The sequence below is a fragment of the Marmota marmota genome, unplaced genomic scaffold (genome assembly GCF_001458135.2).
Source record: "Marmota marmota marmota unplaced genomic scaffold, marMar, whole genome shotgun sequence".
Taxonomy (NCBI): Eukaryota; Metazoa; Chordata; class Mammalia; order Rodentia; family Sciuridae; genus Marmota; species Marmota marmota.
The window spans coordinates 18,268,542-18,282,813 of record NW_025999853.1 but is presented as its reverse complement, the minus strand read 5'-3'; the positions used below and the strand labels follow the sequence as shown (position 1 = coordinate 18,282,813).

The 14,272-nt window shown below is 39.3% G+C and overlaps 1 long non-coding RNA gene across 4 annotated transcripts in view; it reads right to left on the bottom strand.

The window, feature by feature from the left end:
• The window catches only part of LOC125617099, a 76,051-nt gene that overhangs the window by 8,033 nt on the left and 53,746 nt on the right, over positions 1 to 14,272 (bottom strand). For all 4 annotated transcript variants that reach the window (XR_007347957.1, XR_007347955.1, XR_007347952.1 and 1 more), the window contains 2 exons: positions 7,554 to 7,608; positions 6,915 to 7,028 (listed from right to left, as the gene is read on the bottom strand). This is a non-coding gene — a long non-coding RNA (uncharacterized LOC125617099). The remainder of the gene's footprint in view (positions 1 to 6,914; positions 7,029 to 7,553; positions 7,609 to 14,272) is intronic.

Below are 14,272 nucleotides of genomic sequence, written 5' to 3'. Positions count from 1 at the left end.
ACAGGGCTTCGACTGTCAAGTCAGCACTTCGCTTGGACTTTCTCCCTTCTTATCTTTCCTACATTTCTCCCTTCCCCTCTAGTATTCTTTTCAAGGAGTATGCACTACTTTTGTAATTGGAAAAAGATCTTTTTTTGGAATATACTTATTATGCCTAGTAGCTCTACTAATCAGTTTATTGAGTTATTCAGAATAATGTCCTCTGGGGTGTTAAGGGGCAGCCGGGTCCTGGGAGTCTGTCTCTACTACCACACGGGAATAAATCAAGCTATTTTTTGCACGACAAGTCTATCCAAAAATCCATTGGTCCAACAGCAGATAGGAGCTCAAGTCCATGCCCAATCCACTTCCTATCCACCCCCATGAGAATTCTCTGAAGGCCACTAAACAGAGCCTGCTGTGGGTGGAAACTAGGAGACTAGGGACAAGATTTCTCTAAACTTCCTTCATTGAACTCTGATTTGGATAGTCCTTAGAGAAAACAAAGGCAAGACCTCATGAGTGTCCACTTTTGGGGAATGTAAGCTTGATATTTTCCATCTGTGCATATATTTGGATGCCTAAACACATGTTTATAACACATAATCCTATTATTAAGCATCCAGAGTAATAAGACAAATATTCTGGAAAGAGAGACAATTATTTACTTTATTAAAGGATTTCAACATTAAAATATAAATCTCTATTGTGTTAATTTGCAAAGTAAATTGCCTGAAAATGTGAGATGTCAAATTTTCTATCTAATCCAGAGTGAACAGTCAGACTGGGAAACTAAGCATGCTGTTAACAAAGGAGAAAAAGAATGTATACATTGGAGAGGGTCACAGTAGCCCCACAAGTATTCTGATAGGCCCCTCTCAAAACGTCTTAAACATACCTCCACTTATATAAATTAAATATATTTGTTTTTGGAAATGATGCTTATCATCTATAGAAATATCTGCTAGTATAGTAATTTTGAATATTGTATCTGTGAAAGAGAATATCAGCCTAGAGGTGTCAAGTTCAAAGCAGTTGGAGTGGATTTCAACTCACATTATTTGGGCACCACAGCTGAGAACTCTGATTCTGTGGATCCAGAAGGAATTCAGGCATTGGCATTTTAATAAATCCTCTTCCAATGCCCCCAGCCACCACATATGATTCCGAAACACACCTAATTCTGAAAACCCTTAGGCTTGTTAATGTAAAATGGTGGACAGTTCCTTCAAATTTAGGGAGAGAAGGTTAATGCTTCACAGGATAGCATGAAGGCAAGGAATCATTGTTGATGTTTTCAAGATGCTAACAATTGCAGGAGAGTATATGGAAGATATCACATAGTGAGACAGAAAGCAAGAGGGATTCAGGTTCCAGGTTTGCTCTTTGTATAACAACTCACCCTCTCAAAAACTGACTACTCTGTAAAACCAGCATTAATCCTTTCCAAGGACAATGCCTCCCTCAGCCCTAATCACCTTGCACTGAGACTTACATCTAAAAGATTTCTACCACCTCAATGCTACCACTTTGAAGGCCAATCCTTCAACACCTGAACCTTTAGGGCACATGCTCAAATTATACCATGCACTGTCTTAGCTCAGGCCATCATAACAAAATAGTACAGATCGGGTGGTAGCTTAAGCAACAGATAATTATTTCTCACAGTATTTAAGACAGGGAAATCCTAGATCAAGGTACAAGTCAGTTGATGTCCTTTGTTAGGTCTGTCTTCCTGGATTGCAGACAGTTGCATTCTAGCTGTATTCTCATTTGGTGGAGGGGGACAGAGACAGCAATCTGATCTCTTTTTCCTCTTCTTATAAGGACACACATTTCATCATGGGGGCCTATCCTCACGGCCTCATTCAAATCCAATGGTTTCCCCAAGGTCCCTACCTCCAAATACCATCATACAGGAGGTTAGGGATTCCATGTAGAATTTGGAGGAACACAGCATCCAGTACACAAGTTTCACAGTTCTCCAGAGAAGAAAAGAGGCCAAAACCATGAACTCCAGCCAACACACTGATAATTTCAGGGCACTGCTCCCCTCCAATGGATCATCCAAGTGAAAACTCAAACTCAATTAAGAAAATATGAGTCCATCTTATTTAAAAAAAAAAAAGTTGTTGATGTCCTTTTCTACCATATCAAGAATTTGTAAGAACAGAAAATTAATGAAGGCTGAAATTCAAGATTCTAGTAAAAAAAAAAATCATTATTCACTTGATGACAGTTGGTTGGTGAGCGACATCCACTGCTCAAAGCAAAACATGAAAGAAAGAAGGAAGTTGTCCATCCACCTCTTCACTCTGTGATTCTATCCCTGAATTATCCACTCTACTTACTATAATTGTCTTTTGGAAGATAACTGGTCTTCCCTAGTTCACTTCTTTCTCTCAATTCAGACGGACCATAGTACATATTTTATAACAGTGCTATCCAGGCTAGGAAACTTGACAGATATTTATCTTTAGACATGCCAAGGTCAGGACTTTCTTTCTCTCCTCCTATATTTCCATTAGCTCATACTTTATAAGGTTGATGAACTAGTGAGTGTTCTATCATTCCCCTCTCTGCTTGCTCCCCTTCAGCCATCATGGAAAGATTTTGAGCACAGACATGCTATCAGATCTGTACTCCTGGAAATAAGGAGTGTGTGTGCAGTGAATAGCAGTTACATTCTAATTATATTAATTCAGACTGCAATTTCATTGAAACATAAAGGACCTGCTGCTGGGGTGGTATGGACAATGGAGGCTGAACATGTCAACGACATGACAAATTCCTCGAGCAGAGTGCCAGATGTATTGTTGCCCAGGATTCTTTTCTGAGAGCAAATTCAGTCCGCACTATCAGTGTCAACTCTGGAGTAAGGAATTGGTTCATTTGTTATCTTTCCAACTTGCAGGTACATCTGCCAGAAGAGTCTGCCAACAGATGAATTGGTAATTAAAATCATTTCCGTGGTTGGAGGGAGTGATTCAGAAATTGTCCCTCTTTTCTTTCTTTCTTTCTTTCCCTGTGTTGGGGAAAGAATACTTTGGTGAATATTGATGAGACTTGGCCACGGGCCGTACCAGAATTGTGTGATTCACTAGTGCCTCCGTGTTCACTTTAGTACTGAGAGCCTTTACTGAGATTTGATTCTTTTTTAAGCTTTTTCATGGAACTTAAGTTCTAGTCTTTGTTAATACCGTGGTGTCCTCCTTTGTCTTGTACAAGTTCTTTGGAGCAAATTCTAATATGAATCAAATACAATTCAATTTATGAAGACGTGTGTATTGTATCCCCTTCCTCTGCTAGTGACTGTGCTAGAATAAATAATAATAATAATGAGAATACATTCATCTGGATTTCTTTTACTTCAGCTAACCAAATGTTAATGAGGGGTGAAGTTTCTCCCCATAGAGGAAATTCAATAAATGAAAAGAAAATCATTTGTGGATATGTATCATTCTATATTTGTCAAAACACATAGAATGTACAATTGTGAGCTTTAATGAAAATATCAACTCTGGGTGGTAAGCATGGGTCAATACAGGTTTATTGGTTTTCATAAATAAGCCCCTACTCTGGGGAGTGATGCTGGTCATGGGGGATAATGAGCTTATATGGAGTGGATTATGTGGGAATGTTACTTACATTCCACTCAATTTCTTGTGAACCTAAAACTGCTCTAGAAAATAAAGGTTTTTTAAAAAGATTATAAAATTAAGATATCTTTTTTAAAAAATTATAAAATTAAGATATCAACAATTTTTATAACTAATGAATTAATGGATTCATATAAAAATTTTTAAGAGTTGATAATCTCTCTCTCTCTCTCTCTCTCTCTCTCACACACACACACACACACACACACACACATACACACACACTTCTATTTACGGAAATACCACTACTTAAGAAGTAGTATTACCAAAATGTGGAACCAGAATCAGATAAAATCTCCAACTCTAACTGTAATTTTACAGGAAATACAAAGGACAAGATGATGAATATGTTTGAGAACTCCTCAGGAAATGGAATCAAGAAAATCCAGCTTACTCGAAATTGTCCTGGAAAAACAATCTCATTTCTTCAACCAAAGAGTGATTCCAAGAAAAAATGGGAGATGAAAAGGGAACGTATATATTAAAGGAAGCCTTGAGAGACAAATCGAACAATCAGAATGTATGGCTTGGATCTAAAGTTAATAGATTGTGATTAAACCTAAATTAGTAGATTGTAAGACAATTGGGAATATACGGTCAAACTGACTACACATTTCCTGAAATGATGACTTACCGGCAATGTCTGTAGGTGTGATAAAGGTATTGTGTTTATTTTATTTTTGAGAATCCCCACCTCTTAGAGACACACACTGGAAGGCACGTGATGGAATGAAGTCATATATGGAGTGGGACCGGTACAGTTGCATGTGACCATCCCTGAGTGGTGAAGTAAGGAATTTCAGCTCATTATACTTTATATTCTTTTATGTCTGAAATGTTTTAGAATAAAAGTTTACATAACTGAGAAATGGTCTCTACCTGACCAAGCCTCAGTTTCGATAGTAAAACAAATAATAATATTTATTATAGAGACAACATCATATTGTAAGATTTTCTGAAAATTTAAATAGTATATTTAGAGTACCTGGCATGCAGTAGACACTAGGTTATTTAAGGGACCAGATTTATCTGTTCGTTACTGAACTGGCTGGTCTGAACCTGATGGTGTTTCCACACTGGGGAGGGGGCAGGCAAGGGGCAGGCAGGGCTGACACCCTCAGGTTACCACCCTTTCAAGCACCACAAAGATGTTGATTAGAGGGTTTTTAATTTCCATCTTGTGCTGAGTTACTATTTTTAGATTGCTGATCCTGGAACATACATGTAGGCGCCCTGGTTTGTTAAATATTTATTTAATCAATTCCAGGCGACTCCAGGTGCAGGGAGGAAAAGTGCAAATATATCATATCTCCTAAAGCCAATTACTCCGTTCCACCCTCGCCTCCACAGATATATTTCTTTTATGAAATATCAAAAGACAATTATATTATCTTCCAAATTAATTCTAAGACTATCAATTTCCCCAGTTCATTCCAACTCCCTCTGACCATTTTCTTTTTTTGTATCTCGATCTTACTTACCCTCACAAACCCCTGTTTACAGAAAAGACCAAAGTTTAAAGGAAAAAAAAAAAACATTAAAAAGTGAAGCACATCCGGAAAAGATTAGATTGCACACAGAGGCACAGTCTGCTCTCCGGGATGATAAGCCCTGACCAAGCAGGAACTCTTCCAGTTAGCTTCGAGCGGCTGAGTTTTCTTGGCTTTCTGGGTCCTGCTGCAGACTTCATATTGTCAAGAACCCAGCCTCAACCCTTTCCAACTGGGGTCTACATGTCAATTCCTCTTATTTCTAATAAAGCTAATTCTTATTTTTCTAACTTGCTTCCAATTCTCAAATGTGGCTCCAAAGAAAACAGAAAGTAATTAAAATGTCAACACTTCCCTGAGAAAGAACATAAACTCGCTTTGGATTTTCTTTCCACTAGAAATGCTGATTTTTCTCCAACGCACTGGGTCCTGTGCACAGCAACCACAGTCACCGAGGCAGAGCTGGCCCATCAAGCAATGTACATAAATCCCCTCTGTCCATTACCTTGTTTGCATTTCTTCTTCTCCCTTACCATTTTCCAAGTGGAGGGATTCTATAAATGAAGCACTTAAACCTGTCTCTTATAATGGACTAATATCTACTCCATTATAATATATCCAAATTTTATGCGATATGAAATAAGCTCTAGCAGCAATAAGCAATTTGATTTAACGTGAAAAAAGCCATGTGGAGCCTAACAGCTTATTATTCAGCGCAATGTAATAAATTAACTGAGCACCATTTTGCATAATGGAAGCCTGATTATTCCTTTTACCTTCATTTGGATTGGTTTGGATGGATTATCACTCTCTTCAGAGTTAATCAGGTTTACGTGAAACAGCTTCTTCTTTAAAGGTATTACATTAAAGAATGAAATAAGGGAGAGAAAACATATGCCATTATTTTGTAATTTGTGTTTGTAAGGCGAGTTCTTTGAAAGAGAATTCCCCAGAAGGAGAATTCTATGACCAGTAGTCCAGGAATTATTCAATTAAGAGAAGAAAAAAAAAAACAATTCAGGTCTCATGCCAGCCCCTTCCCATTTCCTTTCCATAGATCCCTGCCATTTCCTTGGCTTGATTTTGCAAAGGTCATTGCTCCTTGGTATCAGGTAGATTGGTTCCAGGATCCCAATATTCAAGTCCTTTATGTAAAATGGAACAGCATTTGCATATAATCTGCACAGATTACTTATAATATCTAACATAATGTATATGTTATGTGAATAGTTGTTATACTTCATTGTCTAGGGAATAATGAAAAGGAAAATCTGTACATGTTCAGTCAAACACAATTTTTCTTTCAATATTTTTGGTCTGCAGTTGGTTGAATCTACAGATACAGAGCCAGCAAATACCAATGGCGAGCTGTTCTTTTAGAAGAACTCTTGGTTCCTTCTTTCCATTATCTCCCCTCCCTGCTATCTGTTCTATACATACCCAATTACTTAGCACTTTGGTGCACATCATGCGGCCCAGCACTCTGTTAGTCAGCTTTACATTACTGTGACCAAAATACCTGACAAGAACATCTTAGTCCAGGCACCATGGTGCACACCTGTAATCTCAGCAACTCAGAAGGCTGAGGCAGGAGGATTACAAATTCAAAGCCAGCCTTAGCAAAAGTGAGGCTCTAAACAACTCATTGAGACCCTGTCTCTAAGTAAAATACAAAATAGGGATAGGAATGTGGCTTAGTGGTTGAACACCCCTGAATTTAATTTCCAGTACCAACAACAACAACAAAAGATCAATTTAGAAAAGGAAAAATATCATTTTGGCTTACTGTTTCAGAGATTCAGCCCTTGGTCAGTCATCTTCATTGTTCTGGGTTTGAGGTGAGGCAGAACATCATGGTGGAAGTGGGTGGTAGAGGCCAAAAACTGCTCAGTTCATGGCACTCAGGAAGGAGAGAGAGAAAGAGAGTGAGAGAGAGAGCATGCAGAGCCAGGGACAAGATATAGTGCCTAAAGGCACACCCCCAGTGACCTATTTCTTTCCATTCCCACCTGCCTACAGTTATCACCCTGTAGTTCATTCAAATCACTAACCCATCAAGTTGATTAATCCACTGATGAAGTTATAGGCCTCATTCCCCAATCTTTTCACCTCTGAACACGGCTCTGTTTCCTAGCACATAGCTTTTGGATGACACTTCTAGATCCAAACCATAACAAGCACCATTGGTCAGTGAATATAGAAGAAGCCCCATTAAGGGTCACAGTCAGATCTCCCATCAAAGTTCTCCAAATGCATGGAAATACATGTCAATAATGACTGCCACAAACCATCACAACCACCATTTTTTTGAGGACTACGCACAATCCAAGTAACTCTTAAGTTCTTAGAGCAGGCCTACAAGGAAAAGATCATTGTCTCATATTTGCAAATGGAAACTGAGCCTAAGATAAATAAAATATCTTACCAAATTTGCACAGCGAGTGAAGAGGTTGAATCCGTGTGACATGTTACACTGTCTGCTGAAAAAAAAAAAAGTTAGCAAAGTAGCATCTCCATTTTTACATCACCGCCCAGGGGAAACAAAACAATGTCCTCCCAACAGTGTGGCTGATCATAACTGTATACATGGAGTTATTTTATAGTATTTAAAGGAAAATATGTGGCACCACCTCTGCATCTTACAGAGACATTTGGATTTCTTTTCTGGATTATAAATTGCATAAGGCCATGACACTTATTTTCTATATGATAGGACATCAATGTGGTATGGTGTTGAAGCCAGAAAACCATAGGTTCCTCATTTGACTCTACTTACCACTAACTGCAGTGAACTCTAGCTGGTTTTGCACAAAAAATAAGCTTCATAGAGCTATTGAACTAAACTATTAAATGAAGTAAGTTAGATGAACACATAGCACAGGTATGCAATCAGTAAGTCTATATTCTCTCTCTCTCTCTCTCTCTCTCTCTCTCTCTCTCTCTCTCTCCCTTTCCATGGATGAAGCTAGTTTCATGGATGTTTTCCCTAGGAAACAAAAGTGCCCACTTTTGTGAGATTCTGATAGAAAATTCCACCCCTTGTGTTATTTTCTTTTACAATATTCACTGGCACACATTTACATTTTCCCATTTCACCAAAATATTCTAGAAATTAATTTGAGTCCTAAAATTTAGAACAATGAAGTAAATGAAGTTTTAGCCAGCATTCATCTTTACATCTTTTTTTCTTCAAACTCCTCCGTCATTATTGCTTCACTTTCTTTTCTTCAGGCTGTGACAGTGCTGCTGGTGATTTAAGAGAAATTTAGATCAAGATCTAGCACATAATTTTATCTACTTCTGCCTCTGACATGAAATGCTTTCCCTTTAGGGGGGAAAGAAAGGGAAAGGAAGTAAAAGGCAAATCTTCAGGTTTTTTTAAAAATTAGGAACAAAGGGAAGAAAAAGATGAGTGACTATCTCACGCACAAGAAAAAAAAATTATGTGGCAAAGTTTTGTTATGTTATGAGTGGCTTCAAATTTTAAAGATACATAGAGGTCACATTTTTCTTTGGAAACAGTTACACTTTGTTGGGATCTAAACAAAATGTCTGACAATAAAAAATGTTACATAGAATCTTCAGTGAATGATCATGTATTTTGTCTTTGGTTTATGGCATCTTTTTGCCAAACACTCAAAGAATTTTATATATTTCTTTGAGTTAGAATGAGAATATTATTTGCCAGAATATGGTTTGATAAAATGATAGCTCAGAGACATTAAGTGAAACATACAGAGTCACACAGCAAGTTAGTATCAGACATTTTAAAATTTGGATTTTGGAGCATCATGGAAGCTATAAAATGAGAAAACAGTGAATACTTGCTTCATGGATCAGCTTTCTTGGGGACAGAAACTTTGCTCTTGAGTCTTCCTCTATATGCCCTAAAGGAATGTACAACCTAATTGGATGTGGGTGGCATGGGAGTATATATATGAGATAAAAAATTTTTTTCTAGAAATCTAGAAAGGGACACAAAAGTGATGTTTGAGGTAAGCCTTGCAGAATGAGAAGGACTTCCCAAGGTCAACTGTGTGGAGCAGGGGTGGGGAGGGGAGGAAGTGCAGGCAGATAGGGAACTGAGCAGTAGCATGAAAACATGAGTGGAGGGGGGCTGTGTCATGAAAGATGAAGGGGTGGAATCTGGGTCATGACCAGGTTCAAGAGCAAAGGAAGGAGCTACAATTGGGACGACAGAGACCCATTAGAGAGCTCTTACCATCCTCTTGCTGTGCTCTGGCAAGCATCCAGCTGAGGGTAGCATTGTGGACCCTGAGCAGGGTCCTGAGCTGTAAAGGGAGAAAATAGTGGATACTTTGCTGCATTCCCCTCGGAGATGGTCCTCATGCCCACACATCACACCCGTGTCTAGGCAAATGACAAACTATGTCACAGGGCTTCGGATTTCTCTAAACAAAACTTTTGTACAAGCCGCAGTTGATGAGAAAAGAAAGCAGAGGACAGGATGCTGGGGGACACCTGTGAGTCAAGGAATGATAGAGGAACCCATGAAGGTTCCCTGGAAGGAGAAGGCAGAGGAAGACAGAAAGCCCAGAGAGCTACGAGATGGAAGTCAAGGGAGAGGAAGCAGGTGAGATACAAATAGAGAATGGGCCTGGGCAGCAATCGCTGTGGCCGGGGACCTAGGAAGAAAGAGCCACCGATTAAACAGCCTGCACAGGTGGAGTTCATGGGGTCCTTGGTGACCTCAACGGACGTTACAAGTCAATTGGGGAATGTAAAGAATGGAGAAAGCACATATGGAGAATATTTCTTTTTTATTAGTCCTTATTGGTTATACAGGACAGTAGGATGTATTTTGACATATACAACCATAGAGTATAACTCATTCTTCTGATTGTACATGATGTAGAATTACATTGGTCGTGTGATCATATGCACACATAGGATAGCAAGGTACAATTCATTCTACTACATTACCTGTTCCCATTTCCCCTCCCTTCTCCTCATTCCCCTTTGTCTAATCCAAATACTTCTATTTTTCCCTACCGCCTTCCTTACTGTTAGCGTCTGCATATCAGAGAAAACATTCTGCGTTTTGTTTTTTGGGACTGACTTATTTCACTTAGCATAATATTCTCCAATTCCATTCATTTACCAGCAAATGCCATAACTTCATTCTTCTTTAAGGTTAAGCAATATTCCATTGTGTATATATGCCACATTTTCTTTATCCATTCATCTGTTGAAGGGCACCTAGGTTGGTTCCATAGTTTAGCTATTGTGAATTACGCTGCTATAAACATTGATGTGGCTACATCACTATAGTATGCTGATTTTACGTCCTTTGGGTATAGGCCATGGAGTGGGATGACTGGGTCAAATGGTGGTTTCATTCCAAGTTTTCTGAGGAATCTCCATACTGCTCTCCGTGTGGTTGCACCAATTTGCAGTCCCACCAGCAATGTATGAGTGTGCCTTTTTCCCACATCCTCACTAACATTTATTGTTGCTTATATCCTTGATAATTGCCACTCTGACTGGAGTGAGATGAAATCTCAGTGTAGTTTTAATTTGCAGTTCTCTAATTGCTAGAGATGTTGAGCATTTTTTCATGCGACGTGTTGGAGCATCTTTTTATACTTACCTATGAAAGGAAGGAGAAATGAGGCCAGAGCAGCATTTAGGGTTAAGATTGGGGCTTTGGGACTTTTTCTTTTCATTTTTATGTTTTGTTGTTGTTGTTATTGTTGTCTTTTTTTTTTTTTTCAGGGATGGGGATAGAATCCATAGCCACAACATGCTGGGTTGTGCTCTACCATTGAGCTACATCCCCAGCTCTATTTTGTTTTTCTTGTTTCAACAGAAGAGAGCATTGAGTTGAGTGCATTTAATGATGGTAATGAGTCTAGGACGAGGATACAGTCCAGAAATGTTCTGAGCAACAAAAGCATAGATGCTAGAAATGAAGGCTTTGGGTAGGGCTGGAGGTGGTTATCAGTGAGTTAAGAAAGAGGAAATTCATCAAAAGGAAGCAAGGACAACCCTGGCTTTTGGCAATAATATATAAAACAGCCTAGTGGAAATAACATTTTAGATCACCAAAGAGTCAGAAACTTCCAACCTGGAGTCCTAGCCTTATCTCTCAGTCCTTCACTCAGATCCTTCATCTGCAATCAGTGAGAAATGCACTTACCTTGGCAAGTGACCTCAGCCTTCAATCTCACTGTTCTCTACTGACATTCCCTCCCCACTGCTCAGCTATATTTTTTTATTTTGCCTTCTACACATAACTTTCTGATATGCTCAATATTTTAGTTATTTATCTTCTTTCTTACCTGCTCCTCCTATTAGAATCCAAAGAAAAACAAAAGTGAAAACTTTTTCTCCAGTTTTGTTCACCCCAATATCCTCAGCTTTCTAACGACTGGGACATAGTGGGTTCTCAGTAAATAATGGTTGAATGAATAAATTAAGGATTAAGATGTTACAGAGGAGTTTCTCAAGTTCAGCATTATTGACATTTATGTCCAGGTAACTAATTTGTTTGCGAGGGGGGCTGTCCTGTGTCTTTCTAATATGTTTAGCAATATCACTGGCCCCTAAGAACTAGATGCAATAGCACCCACCCCTGTGGGAGCGAGCAAAACCGTGTGGAACATGATCAAAGTCCACTGGGAGCAAAACCACCCTAAACTGAGAGTCTCTGCTACAAAATGCTAAAAATGTTATGATATGATATGATATGATATGATATGATACGATACTACACTATATTATATTACACTGTAATGGAGAGAGAAATGCTAAGTGACAGTGACACTTGGTCACCAAATTCTCCCACGGCCTGCTTAATTTGAGGTGCAGGAAAATACTACATCAGTGATGGTGTTGGCTTCATGGGAAAATGACATTTTAAAAATTGTTTTACTAAGAAATATGTTTAGAAGGAAACACCTTATAAATCAAAAAAGCACCTGCTTAACTCTTGTCTGGCAGGTGAGTGTGATGTATATTTTTCCTTGTCACCCCTCTGGACAAACAATAATAACAAAAATAATGATCCCACTCATGTAGACTTGTGTCATCCGAGCTAATAATGTGTGATAGACGATTTATGGGTAAGATGATTTTAAAATTGATGTCTCAGCCTGCACATTCTAATTACCAAAGGATTATAAGGAGCCTGAAGATACAGCTGAAGTTGTCCTTTTCGAAATTATCTTCCCTTCAAACTGTCCATTTTAACCACTCCCTTCCTCTGCTTTGAATAGAAATCAGTTGTCTTGGATTAAATTGGCTAACACTGACCTCTCAGAAACATAAGGATCTCAAAAAAATGAAGAATGTTCCAAAAACTGCCTTTGAGAATGTAGAAAAAAAAATAGATGCAGAAAAAAGATCCAGAAACATCTTGGCCCTAGGATCTCTCCTTAAGCACAGAGAGCACCAACTAGGGAGTAGTCATCAGGCCAATGACTACTAGGTAATCATGTGGTTAGGACAACCATATGTCTGGTTGGCCTACAATATTCCCCGTTTATGCCTGGCATCCCAATATACCAATTAAAAGCAGCCCCTTTCACTCTTAAAATGTCTGCACATGGACAATGAATATAGAGTCACCTTCCTCAGAGTTAATTATCTCTGGACTGCCTGCACAAGAGCAAGGTGAGCATGGAGGGACGTGTTGCTAAACATCCTCTTTGTTTTTCTGTCTCTGAGCCTTGGGCACAGTTCAGACTTCTCAACACTCCAGGGCAGACCCAGCTACAAGGATGGTCCTTTCTGTTGCACTGGCTCAAGGAAAAACTCTCTGTGAGTCAATAAATGAATCAGTCTTCCACCTCACTCATTGATCTATATGTCATTTCTCTCTCCACTCCCAAAAAAAGGGAAATGGTAATTAGGCTATCACGTCACAGAGTCTGGCTTGCTCAGGTTTTCTAATGGCATGGAGATTCCCGAAGGCCATGTGGTGTGAGAGCTGACAGATTCTGAAGCTTGCTCTGAGGGCACTCCTGACTGTACAGTGCTGGCTATAAGGAGCCTGAATGAGAACCTCCTGGAGCCATAGCTCAGTACTTCTCAAGATTAGGGTAGGGACGATAGAGAGAGCCAACTGACCCACAACATCCAGCCCCATAACTAGCAAGAGACGCCTTTGTCTCTCAGAACCAAGAACACAGGCAAGAGATTACACAAGGGTGGGGTTAGCCACATCACCCTCTGCCCACTCATATCAGAGGTTCAGGTGGTCAGCAGCACAGTAGGGCTCTTGTCCCCAAACTAAGATAAGGGACAGAGACTGAGAACTCAGTAACAGCTACAGGGCATCCCTGAGATGAGTCCCTAACCCTCCTGTGACCAGGAAGTCCTGCTTATCACTAGCTTCTACTCTCATCATTCACCGCTTCAAATTCCAGAAAGAACTACTTTTGATTTCTCTCCTGGGTCGAAGCCCCTCTCAACCCAATACCTTTTTGCAAATACAGTTCTCTAGAACACACTCTAACCTCTAATTCCCATTTACTTATCCTTCCTTTTTCAGTGTGAATGTGTGATTTTTTCCTGCAGGGAACCCTCTTTCAACTTCCCAAATTGGAATCCAGGGCCCATCCTACCACACCCAGTCTGCATTTCTTGTTCTCACAGGACTCTTCACAGTTTTGATTGTGTTTATTTCTAATCTCTGCTAATTATAACCCTTCAAAGTTAGTAATTTTTCCTTATTCTTGGCCCTTCATTTTTCCCTTGAGTAATCTACATTACCTGGTACATAGAAGTTTCTCAAAGAATGCATGTTGAATGACTATGTGAGTGACTGACATGTTTCACTTTGGTAGCAGCAACTGTGGAGGTGAAAGGTATGATGATCCCCACCTTGTTATTTATGTCACCCACCATGTACCACACACTTTTCTTGAAAAGTTACTGTGAAGACTACTTTAGATAATGCATCTATTTGGTGTTTAATAAATAGTAGCTATCCATAAGATATTACTTAAGCCTCCCTACAACACTGCGATGTATTATCTGCCTTTTAACAGGTAGGAAACCGAGCCTCAGAGAGGTTAAAGTGATTCAGAAGAAAATGGCCAAGTCAATAAAGATTCTAGATAATAACTAACTGCCTGACTCAAACTCAAGCTCGTTCACTGTAACACCCTGATGGAAAGA